This window comes from Trachinotus anak, unplaced genomic scaffold (assembly GCF_046630095.1).
Source record: "Trachinotus anak isolate AG129_WGS33_773 ecotype Australia unplaced genomic scaffold, CSIRO_AGI_Tana_v1 ptg000019l, whole genome shotgun sequence".
Classification (NCBI taxonomy): domain Eukaryota; kingdom Metazoa; phylum Chordata; class Actinopteri; order Carangiformes; family Carangidae; genus Trachinotus; species Trachinotus anak.
The window spans coordinates 21,156,225-21,181,010 of NW_027273870.1; the positions used below are offsets into that span (position 1 = coordinate 21,156,225).

At 37.6% G+C, this 24,786-nt stretch overlaps 1 long non-coding RNA gene across 3 annotated transcripts in view; it reads right to left on the bottom strand.

Annotated features, from left to right (window-relative positions):
* LOC139636840 (uncharacterized) overlaps positions 1–24,323 on the bottom strand; it is a 167,087-nt gene extending 142,764 nt beyond the window's left edge. For 2 of the 3 annotated variants that reach the window (XR_011694478.1, XR_011694476.1), the window contains exons 1-3: positions 24,015–24,323; positions 22,744–22,938; positions 5,178–5,312 (exon numbers count right to left, since the gene is read on the bottom strand). This is a non-coding gene — a long non-coding RNA (uncharacterized lncRNA). The remainder of the gene's footprint in view (positions 1–5,177; positions 5,313–22,743; positions 22,939–24,014) is intronic. The other variant, XR_011694477.1, reaches the window with a different exon arrangement.
* Between the last annotated feature and the right edge of the window lie 463 nt (positions 24,324–24,786).

Here is a 24,786-nt window from a genome sequence, read left to right on the forward strand (position 1 = left end):
TAATATTATCAAACCTGCGTGTACTGAGGCGGCAGGAAAGGAAATGACTCCCAAAGAGAAAGATGTGCACATTGCTCTCTATATGATGATGAATTTCCATCAATAAGTTCATTGATGAGCAACAGCAAATGATAAACTGATGGTCATTGTTAGCAAACTCAGACTGGACCAAGACTGGATTTTCCATACAATATATTTCTATATATGACTATGTTCTTTTTTTTTGTAAACATATCACATAAATGTTTCTGATAAGAACAGATAATTTTCTACATTTGTCTAGAATTATGACTGAGACTACGTATGGAGCACATTTAAAGCTGAAAAATGAACTTGTCTATGCCCTCAGGTAATGATGTAAACTATGTAATTGCACATCGTTTGTAAATGACATCAAACGCATCTTTGCCATTTCTTTAATACAACTACATATCAGCCAACAAATAATGTTTGTATCAATAAACCTGAAATAAACCAATATAAATCAATGTAACGTCTTGACCACTTCATCAGCTGGGCTCTAATTTAATGTTTATTATTACTTCTATTACTTTCTATCAAAAGTTCTTATCAAAACTACTATAAGTCAAGATTTTCAGTTAAACATATAAATAAATTTTTTTCATTCCATTATTCATGTCATTCAAGTTGTTGATGTACCAATGTTTTTTTAACATTTGCTTTATAAGTCTATGGCTGCTGCATATTTTAATGAGAACTTGCTCAATAGAAACCATGATTTTTACATGTGTTACTGGACATACCAGATTATAGAGGCCACTTAAAATGTGTCTGTATATTTTCAATTATATCAAAGTTGGAAGAATTTTCAGTCAGAATGTGTAGTCAAATTAAGCCAATGCAAAGACTGTCAATTCCATATTCCACAACCATAAAAACAGCAGCTTGTTAGTTATCTGTACACAAATCTGAGTGTATGAGCTGTTTATTAAGACGATCATGGACCCTATACAAATTACTCTTTACAAGTTCCAGACAGTATAAAAAAATTTAACCAGTGTGCTTGTGTTTGGGTGTGTGCATGCTTGGGTCTCTCCATGCCTTGGGTCTTTCTTAACAAGATATAAAATACTTCAATTTTCCACCAAGTGCCCCGCATTTAACCCATAATCTCTTCTGTTTGAGTGCTAGCTGAACACCAATTTGATAAAGGCAGCGACACTGTAAAACTTTCCCATTGTCTTGTCAGTCATGCCTGCAGAACTCACATTCACATCTCTTATTCTCACTTTTTGATCCACAAAAAATGGCAAAGATTCTTTTATATTCAAATGAGAACATTAACATTAGACATTCGGCATCACAAAGTCCCTCTCTGTTAGCATCTCATTTGAATATCTCATATCTTCAAGACACAGCTCAGTTAGAGTCATCTGGGCTTTTGTCCCCAGCACGGGACACCACAGGCAAGTCGGAGAGGTGTCACACATCCAGCCTAGTAATTTGTCATGAAAGAACCCTTTCCTGGGATGAAGGTAACGAGCTGTCAAGGTTATAATGGCTAGCATAAACATAGCTAATTAACTAGAAACCAGGTGAGGCTGGGTAAGGCCACACCACTGAGGGAATCCATAATTAGCTAATATGTTACATACACCACTCAGAATATATTGTCAAGAAGGCAAAACAATTAGGTTGGTGTGAATATCAACAAGGAGAGACTGATAAGGAGTCTCTCAGTGGCACCTGTAACAACCTCAAAGAGAGCATGCATTATAAATACAAAAGCCAAGCCATTCTCTATTAGAGATGAAGACCAAAAGGCACTCAGACAATAACACGTCTCTTAAAGTGCTCACCAACTCCCTCGTCTCAAAATGCCAAACAAAATGAAAATGACATGCTCCGGCTCAGAAACTTGGCACTGAGTGAAAACTTTCAACAATGCTCAATACTCAGAGGACTGAGTTGTCTCTTTTTAGACATTGACAGTAAATTGCAGGTAATCTATCCATACTATTCACTGGGAGGGGAATAGGCTTTTATTGTGTCGGGCTTGTGATATCATTTTGATATTATAATTAGTGAATGAAAATAGAGATCAAGCATTGCTGTAGATGTGAATTTAGCCTAACAAAGGCTGGGTGGGCAAACTGAAAATTAAGACAGAGAACTGAATCAAGACAGTATGAGTACCTACATGTGTAAGATGTCTATAGGTGGGTTCAAATTGTGGCATTTAGAGTTTGCAGAATCCAATCAGTGTAATTGCGCTAATTCTCTTTCATATTGGGGAAGCTGAAGGCAGAACATACCAACTCCCCAGCCTGGCTGTATTTCTAAAATTTGCTTTACTTGATTAATGATGAGCAAAGTTTTAAATTTCTTCATATGGCAATAAAAACATACCCTATTTCTTCAGACTAGAGATTTTGAAATAGATCCATTTGTAAATGCAAGTTACATATCATATAATGTAGACGACCAAACAATTTTGGTTGAAAAGGCCTTAATTGGACTAATTGGTAAACTCACAATCAAGCAGTAATTCGGTCTGAATTTCCAATGTGTTACAATGTAAATTTGAGACAAATTTGTCATTTGGGGCTATTTATTTACAAAATCAACTTTCCTGTCTTTGTTTTAAGGAGTATGTACACCCCCCCCCCCCCCCCCCCCCCCATCTCTGCTTGATTCCTCCCAACTGGAATCTTTAAACAGTGTGATGTGGGGAGTGGGGGAGAATGTAGAATATGAAGATGTAGGGTGTTGGGTGGATGATGACAAGGGACACTGAAAGATTACTGACAAATTGACCATCAGTACTCCATCAGCCACAGCTAGCATAGATAGCAATAACTCTGAAGGCATTTTCGTCAGCACCCTTCAACACCCCCTTCAACAATAATGAAATGGGAGATCACAGAGGTCACAAGACTCACCTGTATGAACCTGTGGCCTGTTTCGAATCTCATGGAGGCTACGAAAAGCAGGTTTTGTGGGCGCCAAGTGCATTAGCTTCCAAGCTAGCTAGCAAGCAAAATTTAATTTTCCCTAGCTTAGGTGATGACAGACTAATTAGGTGCTTATGGCCATTTTCAATTTGCAGCAACAAAAATATTACTGGTATTATTGTGACAACTTTTTATTCTCTGTGCAGCAGGTGCAACGAATGTTGGTGGAGAAAATCCTCTCAAGAAAAAAAAGCTGTTTTTTTTACCAAGTGGACAAAAATGGCACCTTACAATGATGTGAAAAAGCCCTCAAGCTGCTGTAGTAATTATGACTCGATCAGAAGAGGAAGTAAGTTGACGTTATACAGTGCCAAAGTCTTTGTAGGGCGGAGGTCGGGGTGGCTGAATGGGTGAACAAAACACTGGACTTCAGCAAAGGAGACCAATTTTTCCAGTTTCCAGAAAAATAGTGTTTCTTTAAGCATGACCCTGATTGATTTAAGTGTATTATTGACAGCCATGATCACAAGGTTCCCCTTGATTTAGCCAAGTCGCCCTTTTAACCCAAACCACAATCTTTCCCTAACCTAAAAAACCTTATCTTAACCAAAACCATGATATTTCCATAAACCTCTCAAGATGATTTACTTAAGCACGTAAAATCATTATGCAATGATTTGTAGTTCTGGATGGCACAAACAAATAGACAGAAAACACTGCTGTTGTTCTAGAGGGCATGGACAGCCCTTTTTTGCACACATCATGTTTATCATTGAAAATCACTTGTATGACCAAAATATTTTTTTAAATCTGTATTTATGTACAAAAATCTATGTGATTATGTGTAAAGGGCCGAAAAGAATTCAATCTTCATTTCCTCTTTCAGCTGAATGGTAATTATTTAATATACCAAACTGAGAGGCATCACTGTGTTCTAACCTCTCTAGCTCTGTTCATGTTGCTGGCATCTGAAATATGAGTGGTTAAGATGCTTTAGACATGTTCTGTGATTTTTCATAGCTGACACCACTGGTTAAAATTCAGAAGCACACAAGTGCAAGTGAGCAGCAAAAGGAGGAAGGCCTTGCAGTCAGGAATGTTGAGGGGAAAGCACATTTGGAAGGAGATGTGGCTACTCAGCATAATATTCCAAACCACAGAAATGCCACAATGCAAAATGCTTCATCCTATAGATTACTGTGCAAATCAATTCACATTTAGTTTATATAGAACCCTTGGGAAAATGATATTATTTTCTCAAAATAAAACAAAATACACTCCACAGACCTATCTATTAAACACTGAAAAATAATGAATAAATATAAAGAATTCTCATAGGCGTAAAAATGCTGTTGTCTGCTCATTCCACATTTAATTGTGTGCAAATAAGAAAACCAGGATTCTTTCATGTTTTTAGTTCAATGTCATACACAACCATAAACCGAGTGTCTCATTTTGTTGATATCTCTGAGGACGTGTTATACCACATGCACCACTAGTCTTTGTATTACAGGAATACAAACTTTCTGGTTCAGTCCAGAGAATGGTACAGTCCACTCTGACAGTGGAGAATCGTGTACCTGGCAGCAGACAAATGCACTGTGTTTCTCACCATCCACTAGTCCTGAGGGTGTGCAGTTATGTCACACTGGACACAGTTGCCAGCATTTTTACCAACAATGCATATATTAGGCCAGTGAGACTAGTTCTTATTCTATAAAATAATAGAAACTTTTCCACTAACTTAACGTTCACTTTTTAAAATACCCTGGAAAGGACTGCATAATTTATATATTCAGGTATTTCTGTGTGCAAAATATTCAGTGGACCTGACATTGTATCCTTGCACTCAAAAGCTTCTGTATGTTTATTTTTTTCCAATTTTATATTTTTGATGAATGTTTATATTATTATATATTATATTATCTACAAGACTTAGAGGCCAATTCTCCACAACTTTCTGTTGGAGTTAGATAGTGTAATCTATCTCTGTAAAATAACTGCACATTTGTGACAATTAACCACAACTATTTTATTAAAAAAATAAAAACAACCACAGCATTCAACAAGTTATCACTTGCTGTATTTTATCAGGGAGGCTCAGCAGATTTAGTGTAAGTTTAGCAGCCCTGACTTTAATTTCCCTTAGCATTGCAGATGCCATGGATGAAACCATTTCCATTTCTCTGCCCTCAGGCTCCTTAATGATGCTGCTGTGGTTCCTGCTGCTAAGGGGTAGCTGCCACCACCCCCCTCATTTACCTGCTTGGTGGTGTGGCCCAAGCCTCGGTCAGGAAGTGCTGAAGCTGATCCAGCTTATCGGGCTGGCTCCTCCAGGGGCTTCTGCCACCATATGGCTGACCCAGGCCCTGCAGCCTCCCCAGGGGTGACTCGCGCCTGGATCAGAGTAACAATTCTGAGTATATAGCTCTCCACGTTACCCCTCTACCCCCAGCATGACTACACAGATGTTGTTTCGGCAAATTCCTGAAAGCATGACCTATAGTAGGGAGATGAAAAAGAAGCAGGGGTACATGCAAAGAGGTTAATTTGGATGTGCCAACCTTTCTACTTGACTGATTCCCATCTGATATCAGATATGAGAGACATCAGTTAGTAAAGTTTTTTATTTTCAATATTTGGATGCAAAACACACATCAGTTGCACAGATTGGCAAATGGACAGAACGCTCTACCTGTGGCAGTATTCACCACAACACTCACAGTACCACGTGGGAGATGCACTTTCCAGCTGTTTCACTTTTCCAGGCTGTGCCCTGACATTTTAAATATGCTTTCACCAGTGGTCCTGCTCCAATATTTGCATGCCTTTTGTCCCCAAAGGCAACAATAGAGGATATAGAAGAGATAGAAGGGAAAAAAGTCAACAGTTTTTACACCAGCCAAAGCTGTATCTAAATGTGTCTTACATCTCTGCACCCTGCTAGGCCCCCCATCCCTCTCATCGCTAGTTCCTCTCGCCTCCTGGAGGGCATAATGATTGAGGGGCGCTACCCCTGCCTTCTATTCTGCAAGCGAAGGTCTGCCGCTCTCCATAGTCAAAAACATCAACTGTAGAGGTGTAGTAAAGACAAGGAAAGCATAGGGGAGGGACGTGAAGTGTCACATATTCCCCTAAAGCACAATGAGCCATGCACAGGTTAGATGCAAGGATATGAAAAGTCATTATTTGAAGGCCTAAAGGGATGTAGTTGTTGCATGGGCCAGATGGTATATCAACAACAGGCAAAAAAGGCCAACCTATTAGTATCCTCTGTAGTATAGTGCTTTGCTATCAAAGACCTACAAAGGCCTTGTTGTGGCTACCTTGTTATCTAATTTGTGTTTATTTATGTGCCATGTGCACTGGTTGCCTGTGGGAATATGAAGATGTCATTTACATGTTTGAGTGCTCCACGCCTGCTTATGAAGTGTAGACAGTATATGTTTGAACATGTGAACAAATAATGTTGCATAAAAAATGATTCATTAACTTAAGGGAGAATTCTGTGGATGTTTATTATTTATGTTATTTATGTTAAATTATACTTAACTAACTAGAATCAATAGAGTCACTAATTTTGCTTAGTCTAATTACTCTTTTTTTTTACTTATTTTTTTATAGGACAGCAACTGGAAGCCAACTGATATCACAACCAGGCAGAGCCACGCCACACTCCACTCAGTATATCAGACAATAAGATATCATGACTACAATTACAGCCCAAATGTACCATTGCAGAGACAAAAACAGACTCAAGACAGTTAAAAGCCATCACAGAACAAAGGAGACAGCACATAGAGGAACATCAGGTTTCAGTTATTGCTGGGTTATTGCTGGCTTTGGAAGCAAAAAGCAATTATCAGCAAGAACATCAGTAAAAGCATGGAGTTGTTGACATAAAAATGTCCACTTCAGTATTGCTTTGCAACTCATTCCAGTTGCTGGGAACAGTAAATTGTAATGAGGAGAGCCTGATAGAGGCGTTAGCTCTGGGGACTGTTAACTGACGGGCAAATCGGGTATTATTACTGACAGATGAGATTTGTAGCATGCTTAGGTTTGTAATCTAATCTGTGCTGTCATCAAATGACACTATCAGGAGCCTTTTTTTATCGTCAATGTATAGGAAAATCTCTTTGTGTACTCATAATATAGTTGCTTGAACATTTATACTCAAAAGAGTTTTATTTCATGAGTGTCTGAACTCAGCTAATGTCTGGCTGTAAAGTCAGTCTGAGTAATTACCAGTGAAGCAACCCAAGATATCACTACCACCTTTTGTTTTTTAGAGCAATACGCTTTAGTACATACACTTTTATTTTGCTCTCTAAGCTGAAAAATGTCAACACTTCAGAGCACCTAGATATGTTTCCCAGTTTATTTTAATCTCTAGGGATATCTTAAAAATGTGTAATCAAGTCAGCTGTAGTATTCATGATCTATTTGTATATGTGATTATTTAATAATTTAATCCAAAGACATCTATGCAGAAATCATAAAAAAAGCCCTTGTTGATGCTATCAGACATAACAACATAACAACTACAACAAAAAGCCAGGGAATATATATGAAAAGTTAAATTACTTTCAAATTACCAGCATACTTGTCACTGTGGCCCCTGGTTCTATCGAGAAAGAAATGGTGATGATTGTTATGTTTGCAGTTACAACAGTGCCATGCTGCAGGCAGGACCAGCACAGTGCTATGTTTATATGGTTTGTAGGGACACCTATTGGCTAAATGTGAATACTACACTGTGTATTGCAGATGCACACTAGATGAAAATGTCCCACCAATCAAGAATGCATTGCTTTTAATTTGTGTAGTTCATTAACATTGAATAACAAACAAGATTTGTCATACATAATGGATAACAATTAAAGTGCAAGGCATACTCTTATCTCCTTTCCTTAAAAACAAAAAAAAGGCGCTAGAGTTTTCGACTTTTAATACACAGTGCAGTCATACACTGAGCAGTCAAGTCAGCCTGTTAGGAATAAAAAAACAGTGCTTCCTTAGGACATACTAATGAATCATGTATAAAAGATAATCATTATTGGTTTATAAACGCAAGTGTCTCACAAGCCACAAGCACACAGTTCAGTCCCAGGATATGCAACAACTAGTAATATTGTAATTAAAACTAGAAACATGGCTGAAATTCTCAGACTTCAAATAACACAATATTACAACAACATCTCTCAACTACATGAAAAAGCACATTTTCTCTGCATTGTCTGTTTGAAATGTCCAAGAACTCATGGATGATTTTTAGTTTTTTACATGGAAACTTAGGGATCACATTGTCCCCCCCAATTCAAAATAGATGCACCTTTCGATTTTTAAGAATTCTATTATGAAATATCAAAAGACCAAATTCTAGTTTCTAAATAAGTGAGCAGTGTTTGAATCGTTCCTGTATACTGTGGGACCAGGAGTTACTGCGTTTTGCTTCTGTCATGGTACCTTCTCCTTATCTTTCTGGATTTATAAAAATAACGGAGGGTGGAGTGAAGTGAATCACAAGTAAAACAAAAGAAAAGCTGTAAAAATGTTAATATAAAAGATATCCTTTTAATGTTGAACTCACTTAGCTTCTGCTCATTTCCACAGTGCTCAACAGGTGTCGTTTGCCACTGTAAGTCCTACTTAACGGCAAAAAGACTTTCCTCCTGTTTCAGTTTCACCTTTCATGGACCAGCTACCTTTGAAAGAGTGAGTGTATACAATAAATAGAATAATTCATGATTTTGTCATTAAAAATGAAAAGTTTCTTTTCCTCATACTTGGGATGTGTTTTGAAATTATACATAATGGACCATAGATGTTCAGAAGTTTTCCAAACCTCCTCTAGCTACATTGGGAGACGTACATGAATCCTCCCTTACGTTTCACAGGAGAGGGGTACCAGGGCTTTAATTATGTGCAGAGCTCGGATCATTAGCATGGATGGGGGTGCAATATGGAGCGTCCTCGTCTCCAGTCAAGGCACTGTGCTCTAAGTCGACCACCCCCTCCTTTCTCCTCCTTCTCCTCTCATGTAACAAATGAGCTCTGGCCTTGTTACCGAGGCACAGGTTAACAAGCACCAGCACAGTTAGTTCATGCTGATGAGCCGTAAATACATGTATGATAATATTGGCTAACACAGGTTACAGCCAATTAAATCAAATGATGGTTGTATCTAAATGAATTTTAAATATAGTTTATGTGAATCATTTGAATTAAAATATATCCTAAACTTCAAGGTTTTTTTTTCGAAATTGCAAAGTTTGAAGCTGAAATGCAATTCTAAATTTTCATTCTTGAGGAAAGTATTCCAAAAATTTCCCAGTGCCTGTCTTTTCATGACCCTATGTGATCAATCCACTTAATCCCACAAAAGACACCCTGCTCTATACGGCTGCGCTGCTGGAAACAATCTGAGTATTACCGTGACACAGATACATCCCAACCCAGTTCTAAACTTTCTCAATTATTCATTAATATGAAATTGTGTTTGTCTCAAGTGGAACACTGCGATTTCCTCCTGCGACATACAGGCATTGTTTGGCCCCTCTCCAGGGCCACTGTCACTCCTTTGCCAATTTCTCCGTTGACACATATTGTTCAGGAATCCATTTCCCTCCTGATAGTTTGGAGAGCCCTGATTTGTCCTAATCCTGAGACCATTTGTAATACAGAAGACTGGGATAAATAATAAATTGTGTATGACAGAGTCAAAGGAACAAAAAATGGAACTCGCGAACAAATGGTTTGCTTTATGGTTGGGAAAGAAAATCTTTCTTTACGGCCGCATTATCAAATCATGATATGTATATTCATTGTTGAAATGAATAATAATAAGTGGAATGTAGGAGAAATATGTAGAACAAAAATAAATGTGAGGCTGCTATCTGCTGTGACGGCTTCATAATAGTGCCGCTCTGAGGCTGCTCACTGTGAAGATGTAGAAATTAGTATATTGTTGAAAATCATGTGACTCAACTACATCTCAGTCATACACTGTGGACACCGTGTGCAATTTTAATGTGGAGTTATTAAGAAATAAATATCAATATACATCAAATATCAATCAGGAATATTACCAATATTTTGTGACATGAATGAGGTTTTAATCATCTTTTAATTTGAGCTGCTTCTGTCACTTAGGAACCCTGACAATTAAGAATGGACATGAAACAAAAGGTATTTCATTAAAGACCTAATAAATAAAAACTTTAAAAGGAGTACAACTCTTCAAAGTGGAACTTAGTGGTACTTCATTTATATAAGTTTAAACATTAAATTCAAAATGCTATTGGATGGGCTTGTCATTAACTATTAATTACATTCATCTGTTTACAAGAGTGCAAGAGTGTGTAAATAAAATACATTTACAAGGTAAATGTGTATGAAAATGTAGACCCTTTAAATGATGCCAAGGTATTTATTACTGTGTAGTAACTAAATTAATATAATCTGATTTAACAGAAATACTGTTAAAGAAAATATGCCTGACTTAACCTATCAATACAGATTACATATTTTTTCTTTATTATTAGGACCTGAAATTTAATTTGGGGATTATTAAAAAACATTTTCAGCATTGAAAGATTGTAATTTCGATATTGATTACAGTCTCCATCTTCCATGAGAAATTCCGTTCTTTTAATCTGAAAGACAAATAAATCAATTATAGTCATGTAGCTAATTTAGTGGGATATCATGCTTACAAATAGTCAAAAAGGATCATACTCATAAAGTGACCTCTTCCAGAATTTCCCAGTGGCATTTTTTTCCATGAATGCTGCATGCAGAGTATGAATTCATACATAATTTGGAAACACTGTTGTGTGATCTTCTATAAGCACTGTTCATTCAAATCCTGCAAAAGGCTACTGAATAACTTTAATAAAAGATCAGTGATGCAAAAGACTCTCTCATAAAACAACACTCATCCATTTTAATGCTCCATTTCAATTTCCTTTGTAATTGAGATTCATTTTGCAGAAACTAAATTAGTTTGAATAGTATAATTTGTAAATATATGTTAATTAAGCCCTTTTCTTCATCGTTTGTTAAGAGAGAGCAGAGCCAAATGAAATTCAAACTTACCTGTAAGGCAGACTAAGGACCTGTCTATGAATTAAGGCAAATAAAAACACTCCTGCACAGTTTACTTTTTTGCATACTCAGTTGTTTTTAGTTAGGCGAGGGTCTTAATTGCATTGTCGTTAGTGTGTCTAATAATCGCCACGGGACATTTGGGTTTATGAACCTATGCAGGCTTCTACTGTGTGTAAAACCTGCAAAAGGAAAACCACAGGAAAAGGATGCCCACCACTGCTCCTTAATTTAAGGAGAGATTAATAAAGTAGTTGCTAGACTTGCAGTTTGTTCTCCCTAAGGCTTGTATTAATAATCTTAGAGATACAAGGTTCATCTGTGGAGATCTGCCCTTGTGAAAGACCGACAAAACTTAAAAGGCTTGTCTTAAAAGATCACTGATGTGCTGCTGTTACTTGTCGTCTATAATTTACTGTTAGTTTCATGCAGATTAAATGTTAAAAGAGAGTCTGTCTTTACAGTATTAAATACTGTACTGTCTGTCTGGTGGACTAAACTGCTAACAAAATGACCTGTAGATGAGAGACCAGGGAGGAAGTGATGTTGAGGCAATCTAGTTCTATATTAAGATGTATAGTAGAGCATAGTGTATGAGGAAGGATAAGAAAGATAAAGAGAAGAATCAAATACGACAGCTTCAAATACTGAGACACCCTGCGGCTCTCACCACAAGCCATGCTAATTTTAGAATGGAGCAAAATATGGTGTGGACAAGTGTTTGCTTACCATAACTTCAGATTCCTGGAACATAGTGATAAATAGCACAAAACAACAAAGTATTATTATTTCTCACACAAAGTATGTGGTTTTAACTCAGTCTTCTTCAGTCAAACACAGCATCCCAACTGGAGATTACTGTTTTTCTACTTCCAGTCAAAGTCTGGAAGGGCAAAGATCATAGTCTGCTGTGAAAACATGGCACTGTCTATCAAGTGAAAGGGGGAAACATTTAACGGTTATAAGATCTTAAAGCTTCTTTTGCTACTTTTCTGACTGTCAGTCACACAAAATGAGTAATTTTAACTGAAACTTTATTATACCACTAAAATATGAGCCTACAGTAATGACCTTTAGATTACCTGATAATAAAAATGATTATCAGGTAGCCCTAGTAAAAGCTCATGATTTCAAATAACTATAACTTTGATTTTCAATGACAAATGTAAAACACTGATCTTAAAAAAATATACATATTCTAGCAGGTAATATGGAGGTGTTTTCACTGCAGTGTTGCATCAGTGAATGAATACAGTTTTGTATAGAATGGGTGAGGAGCATTAATGATATGTACGCCGATGAGACGGAGCATAATCATATTCAAGTGCATTCACAGAAACTCTCTAGTGCCTTTGCAGCGAGCAATCCCAGTGCCAAATGTTAATCTGTTTATAATTTATCCATTCTGTTCCCATAATCAGACACAATATTTTCAGACAGTGTTTAGACACCATTCAAACTGATCACATCTCAGAAATCAAGTATGGCTGTCACTGGTGCAGTATTCTACCAGTGTTTTCTTGTGAAGCACAACTGATTCTCAGTTACACAATGTTTAAGCATGATGTACAAACAAATAGTTTTCTAGTATGTGCAGCATGTGTGTTATGATTATTCATATATAATGTAAGTCAATATATAAACTGAGCATAGTTCAGTGGTTTCCTATAAACCAAAAAAAACAATTAGTTCAAATTGGTTTATTGGAAATTTGAATGTTGAATGAATAGATTTTGGCCACCAGAATTTACTGAAGCAGTGGAATTAAACAGTTTTTAATGTTTTTATTGCATTGATATGGTTTCTGTGTTTAATTTCTACAGCCTAATTGTCATTTAATTACATCTTGAAACAATTTAATTTAGTGCTGTATATTTTATTGTATATGAATTACTTTTCTTTTTCAATTAGGAGAAAGTAAGTTACTAAATTTCATAAGTACAAGCGTCATCCATTATTCATGGTAATAAAACCATAGCCTTGCATTGCACTCTTGACCACCTGTTGGGAACTTGTACTAAATATTTCACAGCTTTTCTCCCTTTTTAACCCTTCTTCTACGGCCCTTTGATGTTTTTGTTCCACATTCTTTCCTCCTTTTTCATCCTCCCCGGAATAACTGTGGAATAATCCTACAGTTTTCGCCTTTCATGCCTGAAACTTTGCATTGCATTTTAACATTTGTCTGGAGAACATCCTTTTCCTTCTGTGTGAAAGATCATCTTTAATAAAAGTGGAGGGCTGAGAAGAGCTGTAAATCTGTACTAACCACACAGCGCTGAGGTCTCTGGGAGACTGATTAGCATCTGGGAGCCGGTGCATGGCTTCTTAATAATGAGAAGAAGTGCTGGTTGGCTGCCGTGTGACTCACATCGGCCTTGATGCCATTTCCCTGGTCGGTCAGGAATTATTATGGCCTACATTTTTTTCTGTGCCCATCATGGCAGGCGGCCACTCAAAGAATTTTTCACTTGAAAGGTTTTTTAATTTCTAACAATCTTGTCACTAGAATGGAGATGTGACTGTGTCTCCCCGCAGTTCGAGGATGCTCCTGTGTGGCCACAGCTCGGCTACAATATTGCCATCACATATCTAAAGCATAGATTAAGAAAATGGCTCTATGCTTCCCATCTGAAAATATTGGAAATAATAATAATGGAAATTGAACTTATTTGTCAAGTTTAATTGGACTTAAAATGTACTAAAATAAAATTAATATGAGGGCATACCCATATATACTGATAAAGTTTCTCTTCACAATTAATTGTCTCTCTGGCATTTGGCCTTTACTTACACAAATTTAGAGAACTACATAAACTAACTAAATTGACAAATGTTTGATGATCAGAATGTGAAATTACATATAATCAAGAGGATCGGTCGAGATCATTATTTTATGTTGGCATTTTGATAATTAGACCTTTATTTATTCATTGAACTGTCACCTTGTCTATGGAGAAATCAAAAGTATTAAAAGCCATATCGGCCAGTGAAAATTCACGGTCTAGTATATAATCAGTTTGGAGATGACAGCAACCTTCACTTCATAACAGCCCATTGTCTTATTTTACATGTTTTTATGTGTGCCAGACCAGTCTGAATGCTGTCTTCCTCTCCTGACATCACCAACAGTAGAAAACCACAGTGACATCAATGTAGATAAATATGTTAACTTGCCATTATAGGAATGCAGATGTGCTGCAGGCTCCACTGCAACCGGCTCTTTTCACCATCTACTGCAGCACAATCCATAAAAACAGTTCACAATCAAAATGCTCACTGTGCATGTGAATCCAGTTTGTGTGGCTCCAGCCACCAAAAATGGAAAACAGCAGAGGTCACTGAAAGTAAGCAAAAATTACTAAGATAAAGAATCAAGCACAGCATTTTTAAATACAAGGTCCCTCGTAAATCTGCCTAGAACCTACACAAACTTACACATTCACATTTATCAAGGTGCAGATACACCATCATGTTGACACATCTCAACCTACACTAGTTTATATGCAAAGGAAAGTACTTAATTAAAAGCAGCATTAGTTTAGTACTACTGACATAAATATGTTAATATTGCTATCTAAATACAAGGAAAGTTAAGAGGATGTCTAGACCAGACAAGTTTAAGCTATGACTTTCAATTGTCGTCTTATGTCTGCCTGATGGAACAGATGCTCGGTACTGTTGTCTACACTCGCATGGGCACACAACTGTTTATATTTCAAGTCTATTTCTCCTAATTTACACTCATAACTACATTGATTGTACACTGGGCTGTGAGCGCTGTCACAATACTCATGAGTGTACAGCAGTACAGTAGCTGAACAAGCTTGAATTTATTTGGTTTCTTCGTTACTTACAAAGGCCTTTAAATACTCAAAGAATTAATGATAGAGAGCAGCAGTGGAAACCCAGCATCAGCCAGGCACCATATTCCATAGTTTCACATGACATATCTGCATGAATGTCTGCTTGCATGTTTGCTAAGAAAAGGATTTCTTTCCCACTGAAACCTGGATTGACTTAGTCCCATCTGGAAATTGTTTAAAACACTAATAATTTCTCTAATAATTTCTCTTCTGAATGCTTTTTAAGGAGCCTACCATCTTAGCACTTCATTGTTGGCTGTGATGTTTAACTTTGTAACCACAAATTTTATAATTGTCTCACAATCATATATGCTTTATAATATAATATAATATAATATAATATAATATAATATAATATAATATAATATAATATAATATAATATAATATAATATAATATAATATAATTTAACAGAGGCATCACATAATAAAAAAAAAATACTAAGCAGATACAGTATAATTTCTATCACAATGATGATGACAGTGACTGTGATGCATTGTAACATATTCTTAAATAAATTCTTAACTCTTCTGCCCTGGCGTCAGGTTTGACTCGATGATGTGGTGTATCCATGATTTTTCTTTTTTGTCTATTCCCTGGACAAAAAAGGAAAAGATCTAAACCTTTTCTTTTCGACTGAATTTACATCTTCTGCTCATTTCTTCTGCTTTCTTACCAAGAGAATTCTAATGAAGGGCAGAGTCAGATATCTACAGGGATACAAGAGGACCTGGAGATAGGAGAGAATGCAGCCACTGATGGCAGGAAATTTCCATAAAAGTACAATCAGGTTGGAATTTTAAAAGTGAATGTTTAAGTAGTCTAAGAGTTGGGCTTTGATTCACACTCTGATCAAACCCAAGACATCTCATTCAGAGAATAATGATTTTTTACCCTTAATTTTTCTCTGTTTCTGTCTCATCTGTGAGCTTACAGGTAGAGCAAAGCCCAGTGGTATTGTTTTCCCCCCAGTACTTGAGCACAGGAGCCTTTCTTCTGCCAGATTAGACAAGGCCAAAAAGAATGGCAAATGTAGATATGCCCCGTTATTAGTGGTTGACTACAGAGTGAAAATTCAGGCCCGATCCACTGAATGCATTTCATGTCCCCTCCAACACTGGATTGCAAGTAAATAAATATATTGTTTCTTATAAATATATATATATTTTTTTTCATTTTAAATGTGGAAGAAAACAATCTTTCTTTTGTGCATACGTTCCCATGCATATGAGGATGTTACAGAATATCAAATATCTATTGTTGCTGTTCACAAAAAATAATGGACAACACGGTGGTGGAAAGAAAGAGATACTTCCATTTGAGAAAAGCAGGTATTTGGACCATGGTGTCCCCATAACCCTTTGGTAATAAGCAAGTACCATTTTCTGAGTATTTCCATTTAGGGAGACTATTTTTGACCAGTAATTCAAATGGAAATCTCACTCTTTTTTTCTCCTTTGGCTCTTTGCAGAGAAAGATTCCAGGTCGAGGCACACAGTCGAAAGGAGGAACAGAGTCCTACAACAGTCAACTGATAAACCAGCTACTTTCACAAAACCCTCACAGAAACTGCAAAGAAAATGTAACATACACAATAAGAGGCTATTGTTACTTTAAATAATTACACATATTCCACAGTTGAACAATGTAATGGGCAGAATTCTGTTTCATTTTAACATTCAATTAAGGTACTTCTACCCTTTACTTTGGGATGAATGGCTACTTATTTAATTTATGTGTGTTGTCTTAAGTTGACCAGAATTGTCTAGAAAGCCTGCAACACTGCAATGCTTAGTATGTTCAACTGTGTAGACCCCACATTTCTGTAGTGGTGTTGATAAAGTAAAGGAAACTTTGTTTAAACTAGGTATGAGGCTTGTAGTGCACAGAGTGTAGGTCTATACATTTTTAGTTTCAAATGTGATCTGTCAGACATACGTGTTTTTGCTGCAAGCTATTACTCTTTCATGGCCCCTTTTTGGAGAGAAGGTTCCTGACCAATTATTTTTAGACAGATGCAGGGATGCAGAATGACTAGAAGCATCAGTTTTTTTTCCAGATGATGCCTAAGGTAAGGGGAGAATGGCCAGAGGCTACGGCACCCCTCCAGGGACACAGAGGGCTTATAAACTGTGAAACTGACATATCTCATCCATTACTTTTGCTAAGTAAACCTTTAAAAACCTTGACAGTCCTCTACACGCTTTTCCCAACCTGTATAAATTTAGCATTTTATGAATTTGAAGTCATTTTTGAAGTATCGACCATGTATAATCTTGTGAATAATCACTGATCCAAGGATGAATAAAAGCACTCAAACTTAAAGTACCTACTCATCTGCAAGCTTTCATATTTCTTTTAACACATCTTATGTTACTTTTATGTAGTACAACTTTCCAAAATCAATACACTGTACACTTTCAGGATTAAATATGTTTTATCATATCAATATACACTTCCTTCACAAGCCCGTATTCACCCAAGCCAATCAAAGTCTGTCCCGTCAAAGCTAGTTGTAGGGTTGTATATTTGACGTGAGCTTGTTGATGTGGTGGTGTTGGCAGCAAGTAAAAAAACTAGAAGGAAAAAAATAAAAAGCTACTCTTACTCCCGTCATGCAGGCTCTCTTGATGATAGGCCCTCGCAAACCAAAAAGCCTTGCAGGGTGCCTCCAGAAATGTTCTTTCAGTCACAGGGAAGCCCGTCACTGGTCCCCTTCACAAGGTCACTATGTTTGAATGCTGTCACCTCCATTTAGAGCCAGGCAACACAACAGACATCTCCCTGTAGCTTCCTTCTAACCTTTCAGACACTGTATGTATTCTATATAATGTTATGCATCATGCAGTACTGCATCACATGTTGCCTTCATAAGACAAAAGATCTCTATGAGAATGACAAGTGTTTTGCTATTATGTTTAGATTCTCCTGTTGTTTTAAATAGTATAATCACTTTATCTATTTTTTCCTCTTGAATTTTTAATATTTTATATTAAACTTAAAACCCCACCATGAAATATTTGCAAGATCTCCAGCATTTTCATGTCAGTATGTTACTACTGCCTACTATTCACTGATATCACATCACAACAGAGGCTCAAGCCAGCAAATGAAAGTTCCTGTTTTCACTTTCTGAACCACAATTGTGCACATCTGTCTGATGTTTAGGTGTCTCTGGTGGCTGCACAGGAAAAAGCCAAAGACCTCAGTTGCATGAAAAACGACTATTACTCTACCTTTTCTGAAACTAGTTTTTGTAATAGCATTATTTATTTTACAAGGAGAGTACAGAGTAAATATTAATGTAGTTAACTCTTTAACAGATGAGAGAGTAAACGTCACTAAGCTTTGCTACGTAGCCAGATTAAGTAGCTGTTTTAGCCATACAGAAACATATCAGTTTATGATTACAACCTCCAAAGACATCCACTCTTCTCTTACATGTAAACTGTACTTCACAATAACACACCTTCTGCCCCCTGTATGTCACAGCTCAGAGAGAACAGTGGAAGTAACAATGTCATGCAACTACTGTAACTGCTGAACTGAAGCTACTGAACTGAGCCAGTAGTGTTTGCTACTAGCAACAGACTTGTCATCTGAAACCAACACAGGAACAAAGATGTCCCTAAAACACAGACCTTCCAGATACAACCTTAGAAGTGAACTACACCCTGAAATTCTGCTAGAAGGCTCTATGCAAGCATATTTTTAAAAATGCAACAGAGGAGCAAGGACTGAAGGAGGGGTGGCCTTGTAGCTACGTGGTGTATGACACAGAGGATCAGGGGACATGGGGCAGACTGATGGACAACTGTTCAGCAGCACGTCATAGAGCTGGTGGTCAGAGCTAACCAGCCATGAAAAGCTTCTGCAGAAGTCTCTGTTTCTCCACTTGAAAGACACAGAGTCAGGCAGAGCTTTGACAGTATCAGAGAACATTTATGGCCCTTTGAGAGAGTAACTTAGTGGCCACAGGTGTAGCTGAGCTCGCAGCTCAACTACAAGAGGCTCTCCAGTGTGTATTTCTGTGTGGGAGTGTCAGTGCAGCTCTACTGTTCAACACAGATAATCTTGCCATTTGTCAGCCTCATCTTATTACGCTTTCAACATGACACAGTTATCTGCAGTCCCATGTGCTATACTACTGTAGAGAAATAAAACTTCTTTGTGTAGAATGTTATTTTTCAGCACTTTTCAGCTTTGCTAATGCTAAAGTTACCAGCAGCTATGTGTGAGAGAACACAAACTACTTCTCCTATTTACACTTGGCAGGGGAGCTGATACGACAGTCGTCAATGTACTAAACAGACCTTAGAGTCTTGCCTGGTCTGTCACAGTTTGGGAAAGGCGCAGAATTTTGCTGAACCAAACTTTCAAATCAAACTCAATACAAACGAGCTAAGATGTTTTTATTTTGTTAGAAAAAAAATAATCACATAAAACCTTACTGATTAATAGAGCTATAACAACTAGGAGCTAAAGAAAAAATCTTAACTGTGACACACTGTGTCACCAGTTTGGATTTTCAACTGAAATGCTGGCTCTAGATCAGTCTGCCAGGGTCAACAGGGTAAACAGATTTATAGTTCAAAGTACTATGCAACATCAAAAAAGATCAATGTTTTTTAAGGTCATTCTTATATCTGGGACTACAGTTGTCATTAGGGCACCATTAATTATTCAGCATACCCCAAGGTATACACAGAATGTCTTCAGCAAAAGTAAAGCACAAAAACAGGACAATACAATTCCCCAGTAAACACAATGGAGGACTGAATTTCACTTGCCAGTTGTTCTAATTTGGACAACCATCAGTTATTGTTTGGTAGATGAAGCAGTTCCACAGTTTGTCCACTTACATCTGCTGTCCCTTTTGTTTTGGTCTTTTCAGTTACAAGCAGTAATATTCCAAATAGAGGCAAACAGACTTCAGAAATTCAGATTGACCTCTAGAACTCAGGAGACAATCTCTAATCAATATTGCTCATCTGGGTGCCTTTAGAAATGCCCTGAGGGCTTAAAAGGCATTATGATTAGCATCTATGAGAATACTGCAGCACAATAAGAGAGGGCATACATTACAATGGGCACTTTTCATAGAGCACATCAGGCCTCTGCATGGTGTACCAGCAATACTACGAAGCCTTTCAGTTAAATTTAATAGTAGACAACAGGATAACCAAGCGTCATTAACAAACTTCATTGCGATTCAAACCTAATGTTGTTAGTCTAAGCATTAGACTTTTTTCTCTGCATCACTGTACACAGTGCAACAAAGGATAACAATAAGGCAAGCTACAACAATTTACAGAAGCAGTCTTGCCTCAGATTCAGCTAACGGTAATGAAAAAGTAACAGCAGCCCTGTTTCTTCACACTGGTGAAGGGTGCAACGCAGCTAATGCAGTCTAATACAACAGTCCTGCAATAAATCCCACTGTCATGAAGGTTATTTTATGTCCAGTTTTATTTTATGTTCAGTTTTCATTGAAACTATCCTAGAGAGGTGTGTTCGACAGTGTGAATATTTGGATGGCTGTAGTGTGTGGTGTTGTTGAATTCAATGTGTTTTGGGTTTACCAGGGTTTAATATAAAGCTTCGTCACTCATTTGTCAAGTTAACTGGTTATCTTCCAAAATTCACATAATTCCCTGCACAGGTCAGAGTTAAGGTCTTATTAACCAGGGTGTTTGAAAACACCTGTGAGGGTGTGCAGGGACTGAAATACCAGACTAAATGCGTTTTTTTCTGTGTGTGTGTTGTTTTTGTTTTTTTTATTGAACACGATGTGTTAATATACACTTTTTAAGGGCCTCTTAAGGAGACTAATACAACACCATATTCAATAATGTCTTTGTTGAAGGGTACTCAGGTATGATCTGTACACCATGACGTTACAGTTAGGCGTGGGTACAGGTAAAATAGAGCATGCTTGTGACTACAATGAAACATATTCATTTGGCGTAGTCAGATGCAACAGATGTGAAACCAGAAGAGGTAAAAAAAAAAAAAAATGTTTTTCACCTCTTCTTGCTTAGTAATAAATACTGATTAAATTCATTAGATAATTCCACTGCAAACTAATGTACTGTAGAAATGGTGTGTGTTTCCATGCTTACTGTAAAAAGTGTCTTGGGGGTGGATTATTTGGACAGATAATTCTACATCCCCAGTCATTTTTTCTTGTCAGTACATGCAGTAAAAACACAATTTAATTAGTATTCAACTGACTACTTTTGGGGAATTACAGAGGGGACATTCCAGAGGTGGTTAGTTTCAACTCACAAGGGAAGGCTGCAGAAATCCCTGGTGTAAACCTGAGCAGGCATGGTGTAATATTCTTTATATAAAATGAGGATAAAAAGTCAGGGCATGAAAACTAATTAGCTCACATTAACATGCCTACAGAGGAGCAGAAATCGGACTGTCATCTCATCCTGACTTTTTGTCAATAAAGCTACAATCTTCTCAATATAGAAAACAAACCCCAACTATATAATTCTTTAACTTGTAGCAACCAAGGTCTGAAAGCCATAAATTCACCCATTTTATGGCACGGCACACACCATGTCCAAAATCTCTAGCTGTTCCTCATCATTTCTCAACAGAGGAGGTCATGTGGCAGCCTCGTCTAATACTCAAAACCAAGGCCCAGTGATTTGCAGCATCACTTCCTGTCAGTCAACAGAATAAACTTCAGTTAGATTTTTCCCTGTGGGTGTTTACAGCACTGGACCAAGGGAACCAAACTACAGGTGTTGAAAGCAACCCAAGATAAACAACCCTATTTTGTCTGATAAAAATAAAATTGAGGTTGAGTGTAATTGCAAGTTACACATTTAATGGCAAGAGAGACAAAAATAAGTAAAAATGATTGCAGTTTGTCATCCTTAGTGTATGTGAGAAGAGAATCCAGCATTGAAACAAAGCCCCTCACAAAGCCGGACAGTGTTGTTTGAGTTTCACTGAGTATGGGCAGCTCCATCAATATTTAGCTTCTCCACCACCTCACCTCTACAGATAAAAGCAAGTGGAGGCCAGAGTACAAGGAGAGACCACCTCTCCCAGTGATGCTAATTATCCCTGTTTGCTATCCAGGTAGCTCCCAGGCATTCTGATTGGACTTACTTGACAAAATAAATAAATGATCATCATAAAAGTATAATGCCACCTATCTGACCTTTCCCCATACTCAGGCCATGTTAGCAAAGGTATAGTGGAGCAAACATCGTTAGAATCTTTTGTTCTTATGTTAGATACTTTCTCACTCTTAAACCATTATTGATACCTGCCACAGAGAATTGTGTGCATCTTCCTCACTGAGATTTTGCCAGCTGCTTCTTGTTAAGCTTTTTGTCTTTGATTAAAGTCAACAGAAGTAAGATATATCTAAGATAAATACAGTATGTAAGATTTTCTGTACCAGAGCAGAACTTGTGCGGGAGCTTGTGAGTATTCACACACCACAGCACTGTGTAGGACAGAGCCCTGTTGTATTTAACTCTTACTATTTAAACCCTCAGTAACAGATTTTTGACTACGTGGGTGTAGCAGAAAAAGCTATAAACTTTACAAATGACCTTGAAACTCATTTGCTGCTAACACATCCAGCAGAAATGATATTGTACAATACCAACATGTTCAGTAGCTGGACGTTGAAACTGAGGCAGTTAATTGGAATTCAACCCACCAAAAACTGTATTATTTACACCTGTGCTTTTGCTTCTATGACATGTCAGAATGCCAGTGTTGTTGCTTGGAAGCATGGGGGCCTGAGACAGATGGTGACTTGATGGCAAACTACAACAAAACTACCAAATAGAATTTCACATGCACTGTGTTAGTACTCACAAGCTGATGGAAGGTCACTGTGAGGACGTGTGGGCTGCTTCAGCGGTGGAAAGATGGTGACAAATGGCAGGAGACATCCATTCCTCCCAGGGTCCAAGGAGAGCTTCTTCTTCTGTCTTCTGTGTAATGAACACAAAACACCCGAAACCCAAGTTTCCATCCACTGACCACCTGATTCAACTTAACTGTAATGAGCTAGGGAGATACAATAGCAAGGGATTAACATGTATGTGACATCTACACAGCCGCTACTTAATTACTTACATGCTTCTAAAAAATTTTTGCATGTATCTTCATGAAACCTTTGCTCAACTTTAGTGAAACCTGGATCTAGCAACCGGGAGAAGAGGCCACTGTAAATCAAAGTCATAAAAAACTAAACGAAAATGCAAACACATATTGATATACTGATATACTGAGTACAGGTTCATCCCACGCAAGGTAGTTTAACAGTATCACTGCAAAAGCCAAGTAAACTCTTTGCATTCCCAACCTTTAACAAGGTCAACCTAAATAATTGCCCCTCTACATCACCATGGCCATTTTAATTTATAATATCCATCAATTTACTACATGTTTACTGAAAGGAATGCAATTAATTATAATAAGAAAAACAGCCCTGTTTTCAGTTTTATAATGGTGCATTTTCCAGCTAATCTTAGGGATTTTTAATGGTTTAGTTTGATAAGTAAGAGCATTGCCTGGCCCCATAGAGGAACACTTAATCCTTCAGTTTATCCAAAAAAAATCTAATTTGACAATACCAAATTTGGAGATATTCGGTGGTAGACGTTATCCCTTGACAGGAAGGGTATAAAAAATGAATGAAAAGCAAATAGTTACTATAGCTGACAGAGAAAAATGTAGTGGAGTAGAGGTATAAAGCTGCATAAAGTCCATATACCAAACAACAAGTATGTTGGTGGTTGTTGCTGTGTGTTAGCAAGTAAGATACAGCAACAACCACCACCCTCCCCTTCACATTCTCAGTCAGCACGGTATTACAGAGTCCACTGAACGTGCAACTAAACACAACAAGTGACCCTGTCTGCAGGAGAGCCCACAAAAACAATCTAGCCACAGCCAGTAGCCCATGCTGGCAATGCCGTGATATGCTCCAGAGCTATGCTGGAAGTGAGTCAGCTAGCTAGCAACATTTGCCAACACATTCATAATACTGGTTGCAGCAATTAGGTAAAGTTATCATGCTACTGTTGCCAGTCACTAATGAAAACAGATATGTAAAATGATGTATGTATCTAGTTACTTACGCACTGAAGAGAAGAAAAGCCAATGCTGAGCCCAGCTGAAGCCCTTTAGCAGCTCCTGGGGTTCTCCATCTTGGAAAAGGCAGACCAGTCAGGTCAGACTGAGAAAGAAATTCCGCCTTGACTTTCTTCTGGGGTCAGTCGCATGAATGACACTGATGAAAAACTTTGGGCTTTGAGCTCTTGTCTCATCTCTTGCTTTGTCAGAGACCAACATGGTTTCTTCAGTGGAGGAAATTCTGGAAGGTATGCTTTCACCTGTGCACTGCCTACTGCAGGGCCATCTTGCATGTGGGCGGTCCCTGTGTCTTGTGGCAGGGCCAACAGTTTAACAGCAGGGACTCACATGCACTAACATGCCCGCTCACATGCCCTAATGTGCATGTTGTCCAGATCCTTTCATTTGCTGTGCAGTATGCAGTACCTTTATTTCACTTCTACAAAAGTTCTGTTTAACTTGTCTCTAGCATTACTGTGAGTGTTTTACTGGAGTGCATTTACCTTTTGTGCATCGCCATGAGTCCTGAACCCCCTACATGAAGTCGTGGGTCACACACATAACTTATTTGGACTGCCTGCAGCTTGACTTGAGGGTATTTGTATCATCAATCCTCCAACCATGACCATAAAACACCAGTGATCAGTTTTCATTTTCTTCTTACTTTTATTTCTCCTCCACTTCTTGTCCTTCTCAATGTTTCATGGTGGTTTTATGACTGGCATGGAGCGTGGCCAGTAAACGTAACTTAGAAAGATAATTGAAATAAGTTTTCCA